The sequence below is a fragment of the Aquarana catesbeiana genome, linkage group LG04 (genome assembly GCF_042186555.1).
Source record: "Aquarana catesbeiana isolate 2022-GZ linkage group LG04, ASM4218655v1, whole genome shotgun sequence".
Classification (NCBI taxonomy): domain Eukaryota; kingdom Metazoa; phylum Chordata; class Amphibia; order Anura; family Ranidae; genus Aquarana; species Aquarana catesbeiana.
Genome location: NC_133327.1, coordinates 75,546,048 through 75,566,334, shown reverse-complemented (window position 1 = coordinate 75,566,334; position 20,287 = coordinate 75,546,048). Strand labels below are relative to the sequence as shown.

Here is a 20,287-nt window from a genome sequence, read left to right as displayed (position 1 = left end):
AATTTTTTTAACAAAAAATAAAAACCGCAGAGGTGATCAAATACAACCAAAAGAAAGCTCTATTTGTAGAGAAAAAATGATAAAAATTTAATTTGGGTACAGTGTTGTATGACCGCGCAATTTTCATTTAAAGTGTATCAGCGCTGAAAGCTGAAAATTGGTCTGGGCAGGAGGGGGGTTTAAGTGCCCAGTAAGCAAGTGGTTAATTACTCGGCCCAGTATCAGAGAAAAATGGGTAGATTTTAGGGCAGAACCACCATATGTGCCGTGTGTAGCTCGCTCTCCACACTCCCTCCAACACAGGGGTGAGGTCGAGTCAGATATTGCATGTAATTTTACTGGTATATAATGCCATTGAGATAAAATGTTGTGGTTGATTTCTATATTGCATAATTGCTTCAATAGGATTCAGTTCTTTTAACGAATGAATGGGCTGCAGGAGATTCCGAATAAATTGTGACAACTATATGTATCTCCATTGGTCCATAAATGTTGGCTGATCTACTCCACATAAGGATTTAATTGGTTTAATTTTTTAGTCTTTTAATGCTTGGTGTAATAGCAGTGTTACCTCTGGGTATCGCTTCTCGGCCTTTTGGCTAAGATCAAGTGTAGTATCTGTTCTTATCAGTTTCCAGAGGAGGCGCTGTGTCACTCTCGTTGGGGAGGGCCAGCAAATCCAATGGTGTCATAGTACCTGGAAAGGCGATACTCAGCAGGGACTATGCCGTGTTGCCCGACAGTATACTGGGGACCGGCCAATGGTTGAGTCTGAGCCGTCTAGAAGGGTGCTCCTGGTGGGGATGGGTGCTGCATTTTGGTCTGGCCGAAGGGTCGGGTCCCTGGCCTTCTGGCCTGGATTGTGATGGCTCTAGCTGCTGACAGTTATTTGGGTAGGAGAATGCTTACTCCCCTTTTGCTGGAGGGGGGGAGTTGCTAGTATCCATTTACCCAAATGTGAAACTGGAAGGGGTGATGGGAGTGACGGTAGAGCCTTCGGGGCAAGGGCTCTCACCAAGCTTCCTGAACCTCATGCCTTTTCTGTCTGCGGTGGGGGCTGCCGTGGTCTAGGCTGTGGGCCAGGGTAGGTCTTGAAAGCCTATGGAGTAGTGCCCCTGGAGTGGCAGTCCAGGGGTGCCATAAGATCACTGTGAGTGGCAGTCACTTTGATTTTGGGCACCACGGTCACTGCACCATAACACAGCTTTTTTTGCACCTGCCTCTTGGGCCGGGCCTTTTGGCTAGGACCAGAGGAATTTTTTATTCCTGGCCGGAGGGCCTGGTCATTGTGTTACACAATGGCCACTTCTTTTCACTCTCCTCTCCACTATCCCTTCCCCCACTTTTTATTTATTTTGATTGAAACCTGTGTAGTCTGGTCACGTCTTGTTTTTGTCATGTTTGTCCGACTGTGTGATGAGTAAGGATGCGGGTCCTCGGGCCAGCCCTGAAAGTCTTGGGAAGGGGTGGACATGGCCTTTTGGCTTAGTTCGCCCTCTCTCATGGGGTCTCCCTTCGGAGGAGCCCCACCTAGTACTTGGGTGGGTCCTGTTTCGGCAGGCCTTCCAGAGAACGGGGTCTGTCTGGTCTCGGCCAGATAGACCATTGTAAGTACCTTTGTCACCGCAGGAGCCTAACGCCCCGGGGGATCAGGGAATTGGCACGTCTTGTGTACCCGTGGCACTTTTTTGTGAACACTCTTTATGTGTGTGCACATTTTTTATGCACCGGGTGAAGTTTTTGGGTGTGTTTTGCACGCCATAGGCTTTCAATAATAAAAAAGCAGTGTTACCTCTGGGAACCATGATTCAAAGCCCTTATGAAGTACTCCCTGCGTGAAATATTCATGTTTCAGCAAGGGCATTAGTGGAGAATTATATTCCCAACCATACCGAGTATGTAGGGAGTCCCATATTGCCAGGTTTTATTTAGTCAGGGGAGATATTGTGGCCGCCAGCCCTCTCAAAAGTCGTGGTATCCATGGCACTACTGATAAGTCAGTATCTGCTAGTGCCATTTCAAGTTCTACCCAGAATCTAGTCTTTTTAGCATATTTCTAGTCTGCCATATGGGCTAATGCAATTGCTTGATAATAAAATGTAAAATTTGGTAAAGCCAGTCCCCCTTGCTTTTTAGAAAGGTATAAGATGTTTTGAGATATTCTAATACCCTGTCCTTTCCAAATATAATGTGCTATAGATGACTGTAGCATCGAAAAAAATCCTATAGGGACACCAAAGGGTATCTGTTAATTGAACGCAGGTATCTGTTATTTGAACATTTCATGTGTGGTGGCTTATGTTCCATGACAGTACAGGTAACGTGACCACTTTCTGGCTTCAGCCTGCACTGCCTCCAGCCTGTGCTTGAAAATACTGCATCCAGATACTCCAACTAAAGCAGAAGAGTCCCACATCAACAAGAGACCCAAACAGCTCAAACAAGGGGTAAATTCATCCCTTAATCAGATTTTATTTAACAGCGTTTTAAATTTTACAAAATACTGATATATTATACAAAACAATTCACAAAACATTACCAACCCCCCCCCCCCAAAAAAAAAAAGGAAACAGTGAGGAAACATCCAAATCATTTGGTGGAGGGTGGATTATGGTGTGGGGTTGTTTTTCAGGGGTTTGGCTTAGCCCCTTAGTTCCAGTGAAGGGAACTCTTAAGGTGTTAGCATACCAAGACATTTTGGACAATTTCATGCTCCCAATTTTGTGGGAACAGTTTGGGGATGGCCCCTTCCTGTTCCAATATGACTGCACACCATTGCACAAAGCAAGGTCCATAAAGACATGGATGAACGAGTTTGGGGTGGAGGAACTTGACTGGCCTCAACGCGATAGAACACCTTTGGGATGAATTAGAACAGAGACTGCGAGCCAGGCCTTCTCGTTCAACATCAGTGCCTGATCTCACAAATGCACTTGTGGAAGAATGGTCAAACATTCCTATAGACACACTCCTAAACCTTGCGGACAGCCTTCCCAGAAGAGTTGAAGCTGTTAAAGCTGCAAAGGGTGGGCCAAATCAAGATTGAACCCTACAGACTAATGCCCCGTACACACGGTCTGACTTTGTTCGGACATTCCGACAACAAAATTCTAGGATTTTTTCCGACGGATGTTGGCTCAAACTTGTTTTGCCTACACACGGTCGCACAAAGTTGTCGGAATTTCCGATCGCCAACAACGCGGTGACGTACACCACGTACGACGAGACTAGAAAAGGCCGGTTCAGAACCAAGCGCGGCACCCTTTGGGCTCCTTTTGCTAATCTCGTGTTAGTAAAAGTTTGGTGAGAGACGATTCGCGCTTTTTCAGACTCGTGGCTTTCAGATCGTTTTCTGCCATTCAGTTTGTGCTTGTGGGTTTGTATCTGCTCTTCAGTGCGTGCAAGCAAGTTCCGCGTGACTTTAAGTAGTCATTGTATTCTTGTTAGTTCGTTACTGGTTTTCAGGTCGCTCTTCACAGGCCTTGCTGTTCTTCAGTGCGTTCTGTTACTTCGTTCTGAGCATCCGACCGTTTTCTAGCCATGTTTCGTATGCGTACTCCTCGTAGAGTTCGTGCTGTGCGGGGGCTTGGTGTTGGGGTCCTGACCTTGACACAAGTCCAGTCCATGAACAGGGTGGGGAGGAGTTCATGGACCAAGAATTGGTTGCTTCAGCGTGACCAGTTCTCTCATATGCCTTTGCTCCGTGAGATCCGTGAGAATAATCCTGATGATTTCAGGAACTTTCTCAGGATGACGGACCCCGTGTTTCACCGTTTGTTGGCTTCGCTGACCCCCTATATCAGCAGGCAGGATACCTGCATGAGGCAAGCCATCACTCCGGAGCAGAGGTTGGTCGCTACCTTGCGGTATTTGGCCACAGGGAGAAACCTGCAGGACCTCAAGTTCTCGACAGGCATCTCCCCCCAGGCTCTGGGGATCATTATCCCAGAGACCTGTTCTGCCATCATACAGGTCCTGCAGAAGGAGTATATGAAGGTAAGATTTTTATCCTTTTATATCACACTTTATTGTCTTTAATGTTTGATAATATATTGTATTTCTTCCCTCATTCCCTAATTACCATGATTGTAATATGCTGTGAATGTCCCCTTTGTCCTCATGCATGCTGGATTGTTATGTAATTATTATGTTAGGTCCTTCATACTTATTTGCCCTTCAATAACCTCTCCAGCATGGTGTCTCCTGCCCTATATTCTCCTCATGTAGTCACTTAACAATGTATTTTATCAGCTCTATAGTAGTGCTTTACCCCAAACACCCCCTAAAATGTTTGGAAATGTGATTTTTGATTTCAATTCAGGCAGAGTGCCAGAGGCTTTTTTTTGTGGTGTCCCCCAATTTTTTTTAACCCTCCCTCCCCCAACTGCTAAGTCAGCTGATCCCAATTCTCTATCCTCAATCATCTATCTGCTGACTTTGCCAAACCCATACACACTATACCCATCTCTTTACTGGTCAGATGTATGGATGAATTCCTCAAAGCATGTAGTGCAAGGGCCTGCCTGTATACTTTCCAATGGTACTGTTTAAATTTTTGCTATTCTATTATTATCTTGATAGGTAATAGCAGAATGTCCAAATGTCCTCAAATGTGTACAGTGTGTATTTATATCTTTGTATTCTGACACTTCTTACCTGTCCAGTGGGCTGCCAATAGTGTAACTAAGGAGGGTCTGTTACAAGTAATACCCTGTATTTAGGCATTCATCTCTCAATGAAGTGAAGAGGGTTACCTGTCCAAGAGTTCCCCCCCCCTATAATGTTAGAAAAGGCCCATGAGAGGGGGGGAGGGGGAATATGATAGGTGTACCTTATACTTTGGCCTTGTTAAATTCCCCTTAGTAAATGCTATCTGGAGGTTGCCCCATAATGTTTGTGTATAATCTGCTTGCCATGTATCTTTGAAAAAATAGTAATGTTTATTGTTTTTTCCTCAACAGTTTCCTTCAACGCCACAGGAATGGCAGACTGTGGCCTCCCACTTTGCCCAGCGGTGGGACTTTCCTAACTGCGGAGGGGCAATTGATGGGAAACACGTCCACATCGTCCCACCACCCAACTCGGGGTCATACTATTATAATTACAAAGGGTTTAATAGTATAGTGACGTTGGCTGTGGTGTCGGCTAATTACGAGTTCTTGTATGTGGACGTGGGGAAGAATGGCCGGATGTCCGATGGTGGAGTGATCGCCCAGACGGAGTTCTACAGGCATCTACATGGCGGAGTATAAACTGAACCATATAATACTTGCCTGCTGTGTTCTCCATAATTTTTTAAGAAAACATTCAGCCAACTATGCTGGCTCAGTTGGGCCTGAGGCCGGAATCCCTAATCCATCAACACTGACGGCGCTTAAAAGTGGCCGTCCTGGCTTGCCCTCCCTGAATGCCCGTGATGTCCGGTTACGCTACCTGGAGTTCTTTGCGGGTAGGGGGGCTATCAATATGCCAGACAATCTGTGACACCTTTTTCAAATAAAAAACAACCAAAAGAAATTCTTTGTGGACATTTACTGCTTGTGTTTGTTTTAGCTGACCCTGACAGAAATGTGTTGAGTGACAGAAATGTGTTGAGTGTTGTGATTGGGTAACCTTATAAAAAACAGTGTTGGCTGGTACTTCCTAAATGCCAAAACACATTTCACTACAAGTGCACTTGCAACTGCACTGAACCTGCACTTGTAGTGCAAAGTGTATTTGCCCTTAGGAAATAACCCCCATTTTTGCATAAAACAGCAATTACATCACCCCAAAAGTGTTGTAGTGTTGAGACAATAATCCACACATTCTTGAGTAAGGCACTTTTTTATACCTGCACAATCACATGTGCATTTCTCAAAGGTTTTTAAAACAAACCAACATGTTTGTTGTATAACAATGTTTGCAGTAGCATTCTCAAAAATCGAAATATCCATTTCAGATAAAACAGGCCTGTGTAAAACCAACAAGAAAGCCAAAAAACTTGAACTTACAAAGTTCACATATGGTAAAACCTGAAGGCTATATCAGACATGAGTATTTAGGAACTGTGTTTGATATAGCGTTCAGATGGGGGGAAATCACCCCAGGAAAAGCCAAATTTGGAAGATGCACACCAATTTACGAATGTCAACATGTGCTATCTGCCATCAGGGGGGATCAAGGGACGTGTTTTGGGGGAGCAAGCCCTTCCTCAATGCGACTTTATAATTGAGGAAGGGGTTGCACCCCCAAAACGCGTCCATTGATCTCCCGTGATGGCAGATAGCACATGTTGGCACACTGTGTGCATCCTCTAAATTTGGCTTTTCTAAACATTGTAAAAATTTTCGTAAGATAAAACAGGTGATTTTGTGGGGTTTAAATTCGCCCCATAACATCAATGATGTTATTATTTTTTTTAATAACATCAGTGATTTGTTGCTGGATGTTTTGCAATTGGAGATTACACCCCATGATCTCCCCGATGAGTATCTGGGCACTTTCAGATGTAAAGCGTTCTGGATCACGATCACCTAAAAAGAGATAAAGAACAAAAAAAAAGGTCTCAAAAATCTGCCACCATCCATCTCTTTTACCTGAGCCTGTGGTCGCAGACACTCACCTGTTGTGGTGCCAATCTCCACCACGTCTTCTTCTTCCTCCTGCTCTTCTTCTTGGGTTGGTATTTCCCCTTCTTCCAGAGGTGGGGGGGCTCTGGTCTCCTCGGATGAGGGGTGTCCGAGTCTTTTCTCCCCTATGTAAAACAAAAATGGTATAATTAGCACACAGATATTTGATGGCAGAATTAGAAATAGGAAACATTTCTTGGAAGTGGGGTACAATTGTCTATTTTAGCAGAGTTCCAAGATGTACCTTTTTTAGTGTCCTTTGTCAAGCTGCAATACTTTACCTGTTTGGTACAAGCTTCACAGATGGAGACCCCCCTATAGTATACACTGGAGCACCTGTGTGCCCCCCCTAATAAAAAGGGTGTTCTTGTGTCCCACACTAGTGCTCCAGTGTCCAGATGTGAAAACAGCTGCTCAGTGTCCTCTCCTTACACACAATCTAGTTTGCATTTCATTCTAGTAACAAATCCATCTACACAAACAAATATTTGGCATCCAAGTAGGCCCAAAAAAAGTGTGAAAATGCATATGGCCTAAACAATGGTGTTCTAGAGGCCGAAAGAAAAATGTTTGATACGAACGAATAATGGGCCCATGAACATTAAAGTTGACCTTTTTAAACGTTACAATTAATAAAAGCATATGGAGCAGAACGAACGGAATAAAGACAGAAAGAATAGGAACACAGCACAACTACTTACTTTTTTGCAGCACTCTCCGGATCTTTCGGTACTGCTCTGGCTCTCTCAACTTCAGGTCCGACCACCGCTTCCTGAGCTGATCTTTTGATCTTCGTACCCCGAAATTCCGCTCAAGACTCCTGACCACTTTCGCCATGATCTTGGCCTTTCGGATGTTCGGGTTGGGGTAAGGCCCATATTTTCCGTCATAGTCGGACTTCTTCATGATGTCGACCATCTCCAACATCTCCCCAAACGACATATTTGTGGCCTTAAAACGTCTCCTTCTGGATCGGGACGTGCCTGGATCCGGGCTTTCCTCCTCCTCCTCCTCCTCCTCGTTGTTAGAATTAGCACGCACCTGCTGTAACTCCGCCATGTGCTCTTCACCCACTGCGCCGAACGAAAAGGGGTGGGGAATACACTAGAAAGAACGTCAGGGGCGGGCGGAGTTACACGCATGCGCAGTGTGTATAAAGCGTAACACGCGTGCGTATTACGTACGATCTGTGAGCGGAGGAAGGAGCATTGGACGCGCCGATCGTAAGAACGAAGGTAAGAGACAAACTTGTGCCTATACTGCTTCTAGATTGAGGCCTATATTGTAACAAGATTAGGAGAGTTTTGTCTAACATTAGGCTTTGTCTTGTGTTGTGTCTTGCAGTGAACATGGATATCTTAATGAAAGATAATGACTTCATGTCAGTATTCATAGATATGCTAAGTGAGCTGCCCTGTCTGTGGGAGATTACCCACCCCCATTTCAAGAACCAAGCAAAGAGGAAGGCAGCACTGGAGCAATTGTGTGAAATTGTGAAGCAGGTGACCCCCACGGCAGACATCACTTATTTAAAGATATTAATTGGTGGCCTGAGGAGCACATATCTAAGGGAGCGCAAGAAAGTCCTGGATTAACAGAGATTCGGAGCAGCAGATGACATCTATGTCCCCAGGATGTTGTACTACGATAGGCTGCACTTTCTGGCAGGCCAGACTGAACCCAGGTCATCCCTCTCCAGTCTTCCTTCCACGCTTCCTTCCCCCCTGGCTGGACCTTCTGACGCCCAACCTGGGCCTTCCAGGCCACATGTGGAGGAGCCCAGATTGAGCCAGGTATAGCATTCCTCTAAATATTTCTGCTTGTCCAATCAATGATGTTAACTAGATGTTAGTTGGGAGTACTAATTTAGGATTGTGATTGATGATGCAAAAACTAAAACCATGTCCCTTTTTCATACACAGGGAAGTCTCAGCCAGGAGGTGGCCGGGCCGAGCCGGCTGGCTGATATCAAGGTCCCTCCACCCCCCCTGAAAAGAGAAAGTGGCAGTAGGAGGAGTACCCTAGAAGAGGCGGCTATAGCATTCTTTTGGAGGGCTACAGAGGTCCTGGGAGCACCACACACCATGCAGGAGAACATTGCTGCCTTCACAGCATATAAAATGCAGAAGATGGAGGAGGGCCAAAAAGTCTTGTGTGAGGCCCTCATATCGGAGGCTCTGGAGAAAGGTATGAGGGGCCAAATTACACCTCACACACATCTTTGGGATGGTCCTCCTCCTCCTCCTGCAGGTCCTCCTCCTCCTCCTCCTTCTCCTCCAGGTCCTCCCAGTCCTCCTCCAGGTCCTCCCAGTCCTCCTCCTCCTGCAGGTCCTCCTCCTCCTCCTCCTCCAGGTCCTACTCCTCCTCCTGCCACATCTCCAACTGCACAGCCACAGCCCGGAAGGAAGCATGGAAGGAAGACCAGACAGTGATTGCCCTGGGTTCAGTCTGGTCGGCCAAAAGATGCAGCCTCTTGTGGTACCACAGCCTGGGGACACAGATGTCATCTGCTGCTTTCCGGATCTCTGCGAATTCTGGACCAGACTGCCCTCCCTTACATATGGACTCCTCAGGCCACCAATTTTGATGTTGAAGAATTGATGTCTGCCATGGGGGTCCCAGGCTTCGCTAATTTCTCTTGTTGATCCAGTGTTGCCTTCCTCTTTGTTTGGTTCTGATCCCTTAATAAAGGATTTTTGTTTTGAATTATACTCTCCTATGTGTTTTACTTCAAAAATGACAGTTGGTTTGTGAGGATTCAGGTATATTTCAAATATACAATGTGAAATGAACAAGGGACACCAACAACAAACAATCTCCTGGAGAATAAATAATAAAAGATATCAATGGTGCTGGGGTAACTTGACACACAAAACACACCCAAAAATATTCTGGAGTAAAAATAAAAATAACATTGAACAAAGATCAGCCTTGGAAAAAATCCAAACATTAAAGAAAAAAAAAGGCTAAAAATCCAAAATAAAAAAAAATAAAAAAATTTAAAACTGTCAGATGTGACAACTAATAACAATATATTCAGGGAATCCCACTAAAAAACACAAATAAAAGTTTGTGAGAAGTGTGTGTGAAAACGACTTAATTCTTGTCACATTATAAAGAAGAAGAGAGTGCGCTGTATTAAACCATTTTTAACATTGCAGCGTGACGAAAGTGCTGTATCCATTGCGAATGCTAAGTTTACCAGAACGAGCTGTCCCGTGTCGGAATTTCTTCTGAGCATGCGTGGCACTTTGTGCGTCGGAACAGGCCACACACGGTCGGAATTGACGCAATCGGATTTTGTTGTCGGAAAATTTTATCTCCTGCTCTCCAACTTTGTGTGTCGGAAAATCCGATGGAAAATGTCCGATGGAGCCCACACACGGTTGGAATTTCTGACAACACGCTCCGATCGGACAATGTCCATCGGAAAATCCGACCGTGTGTACGGGGCATAAGACTGGGATGCCATTAAAGTTTGTGTGCGTGTAAAGGCAGGTGTCCCAATACTTTTGACATTATAGTGTATGTGTGAACCACGGCCTCAGATATGTGAACCAGATTTAAAGTTTACCTTGCGCTGAAAATGCGAGGTCTGCTTATTTACCAAGAGCCCACTCCTCCATGCCAAAATACTACACTATAGTTAAAAAATAACAACCTGTAGCTTAGTGGCTAGCCCTTCTACCATGCAGCACTGGGGTCCCCAGCTTGAATGCCCACCATGTGGGGAGGTGCAGTGTTGTGCAGGGGCAATAAACACAAAGAGTCTAGTTGCAGAGAACAGAACTTGTATTAATGCAGAATTCAAAACAACCCCCGTGGGAAGGCGCCCAACCAGGAACACTCACGGCATGTGACAGTAATGTGTAGCAGAGCAGGTCTCAGGTGCCCCTCAGCAGCTATCTTGAGGGGCAGAATGCGATCTGGCCGGTCCATACCCAAATAGGGGAGGTCTCCAGAAAGGATGATGTGTCCTTATCCTTTCCCTACTTGTCTGGAGCCTCTCCCTGCCACAAATCACTGTCCCTGTCAGACAGGTGACCTGTCCCTACACTACCCACACGCAAAATGCGCGCCAAGCCCAGAAGCCAGGGCCTAAAATAGGTTCAGCCTGACCCAAGATGGGTGCCAGAGTCACATGGGATGGCAGCCTCCAATCAGAGAGCCTCCACAATGACCCAGGAAACTATAAAGGAACCATATTCCTCTTAACTGTCTCTCCCCATGTGATGCAGTTGTGAGAGCAGAAATGGAGGGTGGGAGTCATGATGGGGCTAGGTGCAGTAGTGAGAGCCAAGGGGAAGGATGTGGGTAATAATAGGGGTCAGGCACAGTCGTGAGAGGGAGAGGATGGGAGTCATGATGCAGATCAGAAGCAGCAGTGAGAGCAGAGGGGGAATATGGGGGTCAGGCGCAGTATTGAGAGCAGAGTGGGAGAATGGGGATCATGATGGGTGTCAGAAGCAGTTGTGAGAGCAGAGAGGGAGGAAGGGGGCCATGCTGGGGGTCAGAAGCAGTAGTGAGAGCAGAGGGGCCAGGATGGGGGTCATGATGGGGCTCAGGCATAGTAGTGAGAGCAGAGGGGGAGGATGGGGGTCATGCTGGGGGTCAGACACAATAGTAAAAGCAGAGGGGGAGGATGGGAGTTAGGCTCAGTGGTGAGAGCAGAGGGGCATTGTGAGAGTCATGATAGGGTCCAGATGCAGTAGTGAGAGCAGAGAGGGAATATGGCAGTCAAGCACAGTGGTGAGAACAGAGTAGGAGGATGGGGACATGTTAGGGGTCAGACACAGATAGTGGTGTGCCAGAGGGAGAAGAAGGGAGTCATGATGAGGGTCAAGCATAGTGGTGAGAGCACAGGGCAGGGATGGGAGTCATGATGGGGGTCAGATGCAGTGATGAAAGAGCAAAGGGGGAGGATGGGTGTCATGATGGGGTCAGACAGTGCTGTGGCAGAGGAGGAGAAAAGAAGGCATGATGAGGGTGCTGTACAGTAGTGACAGCAGGGGGTAAAGATGTGGTCAGGCACAGTGGTGAGAGCAGGGGGAGGGGGCTGTTGATGTACCAAGGAAAGGTGTCACACAGAACAGGAAGTGAAGAGTAATCTCCTCTATGGGGACAAAGGCAACATTAAAATATCACAAGCTCTATCCCTTCCCCTTTCTATCCAAAGTTAAAAAAAAAAAACTTTAACCAGTCTCTCAGTTTCTCATTCATTAACAATTATTGTACAGAGAAAATGACAACTGTCTTGGCATATCTTCATTGAATTGTACATGCAATCACCCAACGCATAAGCATCTTTCAGCCCCATTATGCTCCAGCCTAGCTGGCTCCACCGTCGGCTTGTTCTGTAGCTGCAGAACACCTGTGATATGTAGGCAACCATCCAACGTGAATTAGCATGAAACAAACTAATAACTGATTGCTGGCCAGGAATGTTTATTTTGGGTAAAGGCAGCACATTCCATGCAATAATATAAATTACTGCTGGCTTATTTTCACATTACGCCACAAGGAATCTCAACGCACAGAGCCGCAGACTGTCTGAGGAACGATATCCTCACAAACACTGCACATTGTTGTTATAATCAGAGCCCGAGGAAACATCTGATTTCTACCCAGGGCAGAGAGAATGGAAGGTAAACATTCGCACAACTGCCCTGATTTAGGTTTTCTTTGTTTCCCTGAGCTGAAGCAAACAAACGTTTGTAGAGGAAAAACATTCGGGTCTATTTTCTAATACCAGAAAGATACGAGTTCAGAATGTTCAGAACTAGGGCAAAATACATTAAAAAAGAGATGTACTGTAGATACATCCATACATGGTGGTGACTGATCCTTCAGAAGCAAGCCTTTGGATGCTTGCATCTTGCCTTTTTTCAATGGAACAATATTCAGTGTACCATTGTTAATTAAATTACTTGTTATGGCCCAATTATTTCTTCTATAGTCTTCTAAAGGAGGGATCCCCACAGCTCTGATATCTGGCAGTCTGATCATACATTGTGAGATGCTCACCAGGCTTAATGCATACTTCCCAACTTTCTGAGTTGGGAACGAGAGACACCTATTAGCAAAGGTTTGTAGGCATAGGACACACCCCCCTGCCATGCCCCTTTAAAGGAGAATTGCACACATAAAAAATGATTAGTTAAAGCGGAGTTCCGGCCGCATTCTTTTTTTATTTTAATGATCCCTGCATAATTCATTCTTCAATAAAAAAATGATTATACAATTTAAAAAAAGGATGTTGCTAAAATATTAAATTACTACTCACAAGTTTTTCCGTCCTGTTGTGGCCGTTGCCATCATGATTGTGGGCATGTGAAGCCCAATTGCTAACTCTTCCTGGATAAGCGTAGGAGAGGTTACCCAGCATGCACCTCTCGTCTTGGGCATGTGTGATTCACTGGCGGCCGTAGCGCGAATTGTTTCTAAAGTTGCCATACAACGGGCGGCGTCACCTCATGTCAGGAAATAGCGCGATTTTTGATCACAGTACTGCCCACAGACTCCTGGGAAATGATGACACATCATTTCCCAGGAGCATAGGAGAGGGAGGAAGTGACGAGGGAGCTCCGCGGACCAGGAGCATAGGTAAGGGAGGAAGTGACGAGGGAGCTCCGCGGACCAGGAGGTGGCAGATTAGGTGGACTACATAGCAACAAGGAGATTCTGGTAAGTATATAAAAAAAAATTCCTCCAAATGTTTCTATTTAGGTTAAAAAGAGTCTGTTAATGGAAAAAAAATTTCAGGGTGGAACTCCGCTTTAAATCAACAAGTGCATTTTTTTTACCACTAATATTCACTTATATTGGCGTTTGAAATTTACAAATGTAGCAATTTAGAAATTGGATGAAAAGTTTAGCACTGGGAAACACTTATTGAAAAATAAACAGTGAATTTTATATACAACTATATAGATCAGACCAAAATGAGGGACAAATGAGGAGGAAAGAGGGACAGAAGGACTTTGTTTCAAATCAGGGACAGTTGGGAGCTATGTTAATGTGACACTAAACCATATCCCTGTTCTCCAAACATAATCCATACACATCCATTATTTATTGGCCCTGTTATCTATTTTTCATTAAATAGTTTCTTAGCAGGTCCGGCACAAAGGGTGGGCAGGATGGGCGGCTGGCCTGGGCACTGTGGTATCATGTGAGGTGGGTGAGTAGATTGAGGGGGAGGGGAGTTGTGTTTGGAAGAGGGAATTTGGGAGGTGGCAGGGGGCAAGAATTGTTCTAGAAGGAGACATTTAGGTGGAATGTGCTAGGAGAGGTGATTTAGGGGGATTTTTTTGTTGGGAGGGGGAAGAGGATTTGTGCTAGGAGGGGGGAGGAGGATTTGCGCTAGGAGGGGGGATTTGGGTTTTTTTGCTAGAAAAGGTGATATGTTGGAGGGGGAGGGGAATTGTACTAGGAGAGGAAATCTTTGTTGGGGGGATTTGCTAATAGATTGGGGGGTATTTGTGCTATTTGTGCTAGGAGGGGAAATTAGAGGGGGGGTGATTTGTGCTAGGAGGGGGGATTGGGGGCAATTTGCGCTGGGAAGGGGGATTTGGAGGGAGGGGGAGAGGAAGCCCTAGGCTCTAGATGTCCTCCATGAGCTTTTTCCCCTCACTTCCTATTAGAAGGAGTAGTACCAGTGGGGGGGGGGGGGGGGGCAAACTAACTGAAAAATTCAGAAAAATACTGAAACAAAGACATCAAATTCAGCCTCACTGTGCCATCATATGCAGCCACTGTGCCCATCATATGCAGCCACTATGCCCATCAAATGCAGCCACTGTGCCCATTATATGCAGCCAACTGTGCTCATCATATGCAGGGCTGGTGCAAGAATTTTTGACACCCTAGGCGAAATCTCATTTTGCCGCCCCCATTGGCTCTACTACTGACTCCACCCCCTTTACCCTGCCCATGTGACAGGAGGTGCCGCTGTACAGGAAGCATCGGCTCTGCTTCCTCTAGAGCTGGCTCCAGTGATGCATTGCGCCACTAATTACATTACCAGTCGGACGGAGCAGCTGCCTGAGACTGAGTTAGTTACATGCTGTAGACTGCAGAGCATGCAGACACGGAGGGGAACCAATGGCCGGGCGCCCCTAGGCAGCAGTGCGCCCTAGGCAGTTGCCTAGTTTGCCTAGTGGTAGCACCGGCCTTGATCATATGCAGCCAACTGTGCCCATTATATGCAGCCACTGTGCCCAGAAAATGCAGCCACCTTGCCCATCATATGCAGCCACTGTGCCCATTATTTGCAGCCAACTATTCCAAGCAAATGCAGCCAACTGTGGCCATCATATGCAGCCAACTGTGTCCATCATATGCAGCCAACTCTGCCCATCATATACCGCTACCCGTGCCCATCATATGCAGCCAACTGTGCCCATCATATGCAGCTAACAGTGCCCATCATATGCAGCAAACTGTGCCCATCATATGCAGCCACTGTGCCCATCATATACAGCCACTGTGCCCATCATATACAGCCACTGTGCCCATCATATACAGCCAACTGTGCCCATCATATACAGCCAACTGTGCCCATCATATGCAGCCAACTGTGCCCCATCATATTCAGCCACTGTGACACCCGCCCGCCCGCTCGCTGTCTGCACGGCACTTACCTCATCGTAGTGGCGGGTCAGGCAGCGGGTGATGACGGCGAGCTGTGGGACGGGTAGCGTGGGTCAGGTGGCGGCTCCTGTGTCCTTCGTGCGTCTCTTTTTACCTTTCTGCTAGGTAGCCAATGGGATCCCTTGTGCCTTCAGCCAATCAGGTGATGGGCATTAGTCCCGCAATTCCTGATTGGCTGAGAGACGGTTCAGTGTTAGAAAAGCGAATATTCATTTGCTTTTCTAACACACCAGGGTGAACTGCGAGCGCCTGTCCGAAAAGGGGCCTGACACCTGAATAGGGGGTGGCAGCGGAGGCCATGGATAGATTCATGCTATGCAGGGAATCTATCCATGATACATAGAGGGGGGTGGCTGGAGAGAGAGGGCTGTGCCCGTGCGTCCTTAATGGACACATCGCCACTGAGTAGTACATGTTAGTTACAGTTATAAATGTACACTGCTCTAGGCACACTACACAACCCATGGTCCAAAGTCCATCTTGGGAGCGAACAAGAGAGTGTGGCTACCTTCCTGCATACAGTGGGACCATGTGGAACAAAAGCCACCTTCTAAAACTTTAAACTTGAATTTGTGGGTATTTACATCCAAATCAGGTGAACGGTGTAGGAATTACAACAGTTTGTATATGTGTCTCCCACTTTTTAAGGGACTAAAAGTAATGGGACAGATTAACAATCATTCATCAAACTTTCACTTTTTAAAACTTGGTTGCAAATCCTTTGCAGTCAAGTACAGCCTGAAGTCTGGAACGCATAGACATCACCAGACGCTGGGTTTCATCCCTGGTGATGCTCTGCCAGGTCTCTACTGCACCTGTCTTCAGTTCTTGGGGCATTTTCCCTTCAGTTTTGTCTTCAGCAAGTGAAATGTGTGCTCAATCGGATTTAGGTTAGGTGATTTACTTGGCCATTGCATAACATTCCACTTCTTTCCCTTAAAAAACTCTTTGGTTGCTTTCGCAGTATGCTTCAGGTCATTGTCCATCTGCACTGTGAAGCGCCATCCAATGAGTTATTTTGCTGAATATGAGCAGATAATATTGCCCGAAACACTTCAGAATTCATCCTGCTGCTTTTGTCGGCAGTAACATAATCAATAAATACAGGTGAACCAGTTCCATTGGCAGCCATACATGCCCACGCCATGAGACTACCACCACCATGCTTCACTGATGAGGTGGTATGCTTTGGATCATGAACAGTTCCTTTCCTTCTCCATACTCTTCTCTTCCCATCACTCTGGTACAAGTTGATCTTGGTGTCATCTGTCCATAGGATGTTGTTTCAGAACTGTGAAGGCTTTTTTAGATGTTTGGCAAACTATAATCTGGCCTTACTGTTTTTGAGGCTCACCAATGGTTTACATCTTGTGGTGAACCCTCTGTATTCACTCTGGTGAAGTCTTCTCTTGATTGTTGACTTTGACACACATACACCTACCTCCTGGAGAGTGTTCTTGATCTGGCCAACGGTTGTGAAGTGTGTTTTCTTCACCAGGGAAAGAATTCTTCGGTCATCCACCACAGTTGTTTTCTGTGGTCTTCCGGGTCTTTTGGTGTTGCTGAGCTCACCAGTGCGTTCTTTCTTTTTAAGGATGTTCCAAACAGTTGATTTGGCCACACCTAACGTTTTTGCTATCTCTCTGATGGGTTTGTTTTGTTTTTTCAGCCTAATGATGGCTTGCTTCACTGATAGTGACAGCTCTTTGGATCTCATATTGAGAGTTGACAGCAACAGATTCCAAATGCAAATAGCACACTTGAAATGAACTCCAGCCAATTGTCCCATTACTTTTGGTCCCTTAAAAAGTTGGAGGCACATATACAAACTGTTGTAATTCCTACACCTGCAGTTAAAGCACATCTTGTTCATTTCATTTCAAATCCATTGTGGTGGTGTATAGAGCCAAAAAGATTAGAATTGTGTTGATGTCCCAATATCTATGGACCTGACTGTACATACATAATCTGACGCCCTGTAGCAGTAAAACTGCTACAGGGCTGTCTGAAAGCGGTTAAAAAAATGAAGGCCTAATGTATTGTAAAGATGAGAGGCTGTAGCAGGTAATGAGCCTGATTCACACAATGATTTGATTGGATTTGAATTTATCTGTCAGTACATAACTTGTACCTTTCAGGACAGGTGCTTACAGTGAAGGAAAAATGTATTTGATCCCCTGCTGATTTTGTATGTTTGCCCACTGACAAAGAAATGATCAGTCTATAATTTTAATGGTAGGTTTATTTTAACAGTGAGAGACATAATAACAAAAATATCCAGAAAAATGCATTTAAAAACAGTTATAAATTGAGTTGCATTTTATGGAGTGAAATAAGTATTTGACCCCTTCACAAAACATGACTTAGTACTTAAAAAATAAAAAAGAGAGAAGGGTGGGACTTTAAATGAAGTTTGCATCCCTAGAGGTGACACGATGCAAATGAAGGCGGACAGTACTCAGAATATTAAGGCTATGAACATACAAACCATTGTATGTTAAGTGTTCGTGGTAAATGGGGACAATACCCCTCCCCCCCCCTTTCTCCTCTCCCTACATAACTCAATCCGTTGTTTACTTTACACAAACTAATTATGTGTTTCTATACCTAGACATTTCTCTCATTTTTGCTCCTGATGAGTGGCAGTTGCCACGAAACGCGTAGAGCCAATAGATGCCTTATCATTCCTACCTTTCAACACTACCAACTGTTCTTTTTACCAATTGGACTGTATCAATAACTACAGTTATTTTTCCCACCAAGGAGACACGCTTCAATGAAAGTGAATTGCTTTTTACCATATGTACAGCATGAACCAACCTTGATATCAATATACTATGCTATCATTATCACTGGTATATATTGTATATGTTTTAAACTATGTATCTATTCTGTCACTATTTTACTGTGTGAATACCATTATTACCGTTAACTCTGTACAATAAATCAGTGATTGCTCAATACCGATTCTACAATGGTTTGTATGTTCATAGCCTTAATATTCTGAGTACTGTCCGCCTTCATTTGCATCGTGTCACCTCTAGGGATGCAAACTTCATTTAAAGTCCCACCCTTCTCTCTTTTTTATTTATCAAATTGCCAGGGATGGAGGCGCTGGGCGATAGTTGCCCTGCGTTCTCATTTAAAGTCCCATTTAGTTGTTCTAGTTTTTTATAGATCCTATGTGTATACATAACAGGGATGGAAGTTTTGCGCCCTATCTTTATCTATTATTCCTATAATGGTACTGTCCATTGTTACATTTAACCAGATGTCTAGCTATTCAAACACCTTTGTGTCTACCATGTACACTGAGTTATATGTTTACTATAGGTGTAGAGCAGTTTAGACATTTTAGAATTACCACTATTGTTATGTTCACTCTTGTGCTGCTTTATGATTGCTGGGCTATGGTTGTGTCTTGGGCCGTCTCCAAGCCGGGACGTGCCCAGTTCCGGGAGCTGCGATGCGCTCCTGGGGCCCGCCCCTTTCCCCTCTCTCCTCAGGGGGTTGTTCAGGGATCGGGGGGACGCCCAATTGCGCATCGACGTCACGCCGGTGACGCCGTTCACGCTGCGTCGCTTCCAATGACGCTGGCGTGTTGACGCCACCTTTCCACCTGACGCCTCTCATGAGGTGATTGGCGCTAGACGGGGTCGGGCGGGTCCCGCCCCTTTTGCTTTCTGGCGCCAACTTCCCCTCTCCTTGAGGCTGTTTTAGCGTGCCGTTGGTGGACACCAACCATCCAAGTGGAGTATATATACTCCCTCGGGGCCAGTTAGTCTCCCTCAGGGCTTGGAATCCATCACCACGAGGAACCATTTCACCTCACCAGCTTTATTAAGCTTCTAGGTATATCTACCAACTTCCCTCACTATCTTTCCACGTTCCTATATAATCTTTTTCTATTCCCATTTCCCTTTGGTGCTATGACCTTTGCCCACCCTTGGGGCTCTCTGTTTAACCTCCTATTTTTCTACACTACCCCATTACTATCAAACAAGTCATTTTGTTACCTCTAGGTATCTCACCGGACCCCACCTTTCCTATACCCTTCCATTACATTCACAGCCTTCACACTTCATTTTTATTACCTTTTTTCCAAATATTTATTTACCTTATCACCATTTTATTTTACCCACTAGTTTATTGTATTATATAATTGTTATTATTATATAAATGTTATAATTATTTTTACCTCTCTCCCCCGCCCCTACATTTTCTTACATTTATCTACCATTTCTGCACCTCACTTTTCACACATTCTGCTTATCCACCCCCTAGGTATTCTGTCTCCCCCTGATATTCATCCTTGGTTGGGTTTATCCACCTCAGCTCCCGGGACTGATGTTTGTTGCCCGGCCAGATTTCGGCTCTCCATACCCATGTCCAGTCTCATTGGCACTATTGTAAGTGTTCGTGGTAAATGGGGACAATACCCCTCCCCCCCCCTTTCTCCTCTCCCTACATAACTCAATCCGTTGTTTACTTTACACAAACTAATTATGTGTTTCTATACCTAGACATTTCTCTCATTTTTTCTCCTGATGAGTGGCAGTTGCCACGAAACGCGTAGAGCCAATAGATGCCTTATCATTCCTACCTTTCAACACTACCAACTGTTCTTTTTACCAATTGGACTGTATCAATAACTACAGTTATTTTTCCCACCAAGGAGACACGCTTCAATGAAAGTGAATTGCTTTTTACCATATGTACAGCATGAACCAACCTTGATATCAATATACTATGCTATCATTATCACTGGTATATATTGTATATGTTTTAAACTATGTATCTATTCTGTCACTATTTTACTGTGTGAATACCATTATTACCGTTAACTCTGTACAATAAATCAGTGATTGCTCAATACCGATTCTACAATGGTTTGTATGTTCATAGCCTTAATATTCTGAGTACTGTCCGCCTTCATTTGCATCGTGTCACCTCTAGGGATGCAAACTTCATTTAAAGTCCCACTCTTCTCTCTTTTTTATTTATCAAATTGCCAGGGATGGAGG

The 20,287-nt window shown here is 45.2% G+C and overlaps 1 pseudogene; it reads left to right on the top strand.

Moving 5' to 3' along the window:
- Positions 1-579: 579 nt before the first annotated feature.
- Positions 580-684, top strand: LOC141141894 (U2 spliceosomal RNA; annotated as a pseudogene).
- The last annotated feature ends 19,603 nt before the right edge of the window (positions 685-20,287 follow it).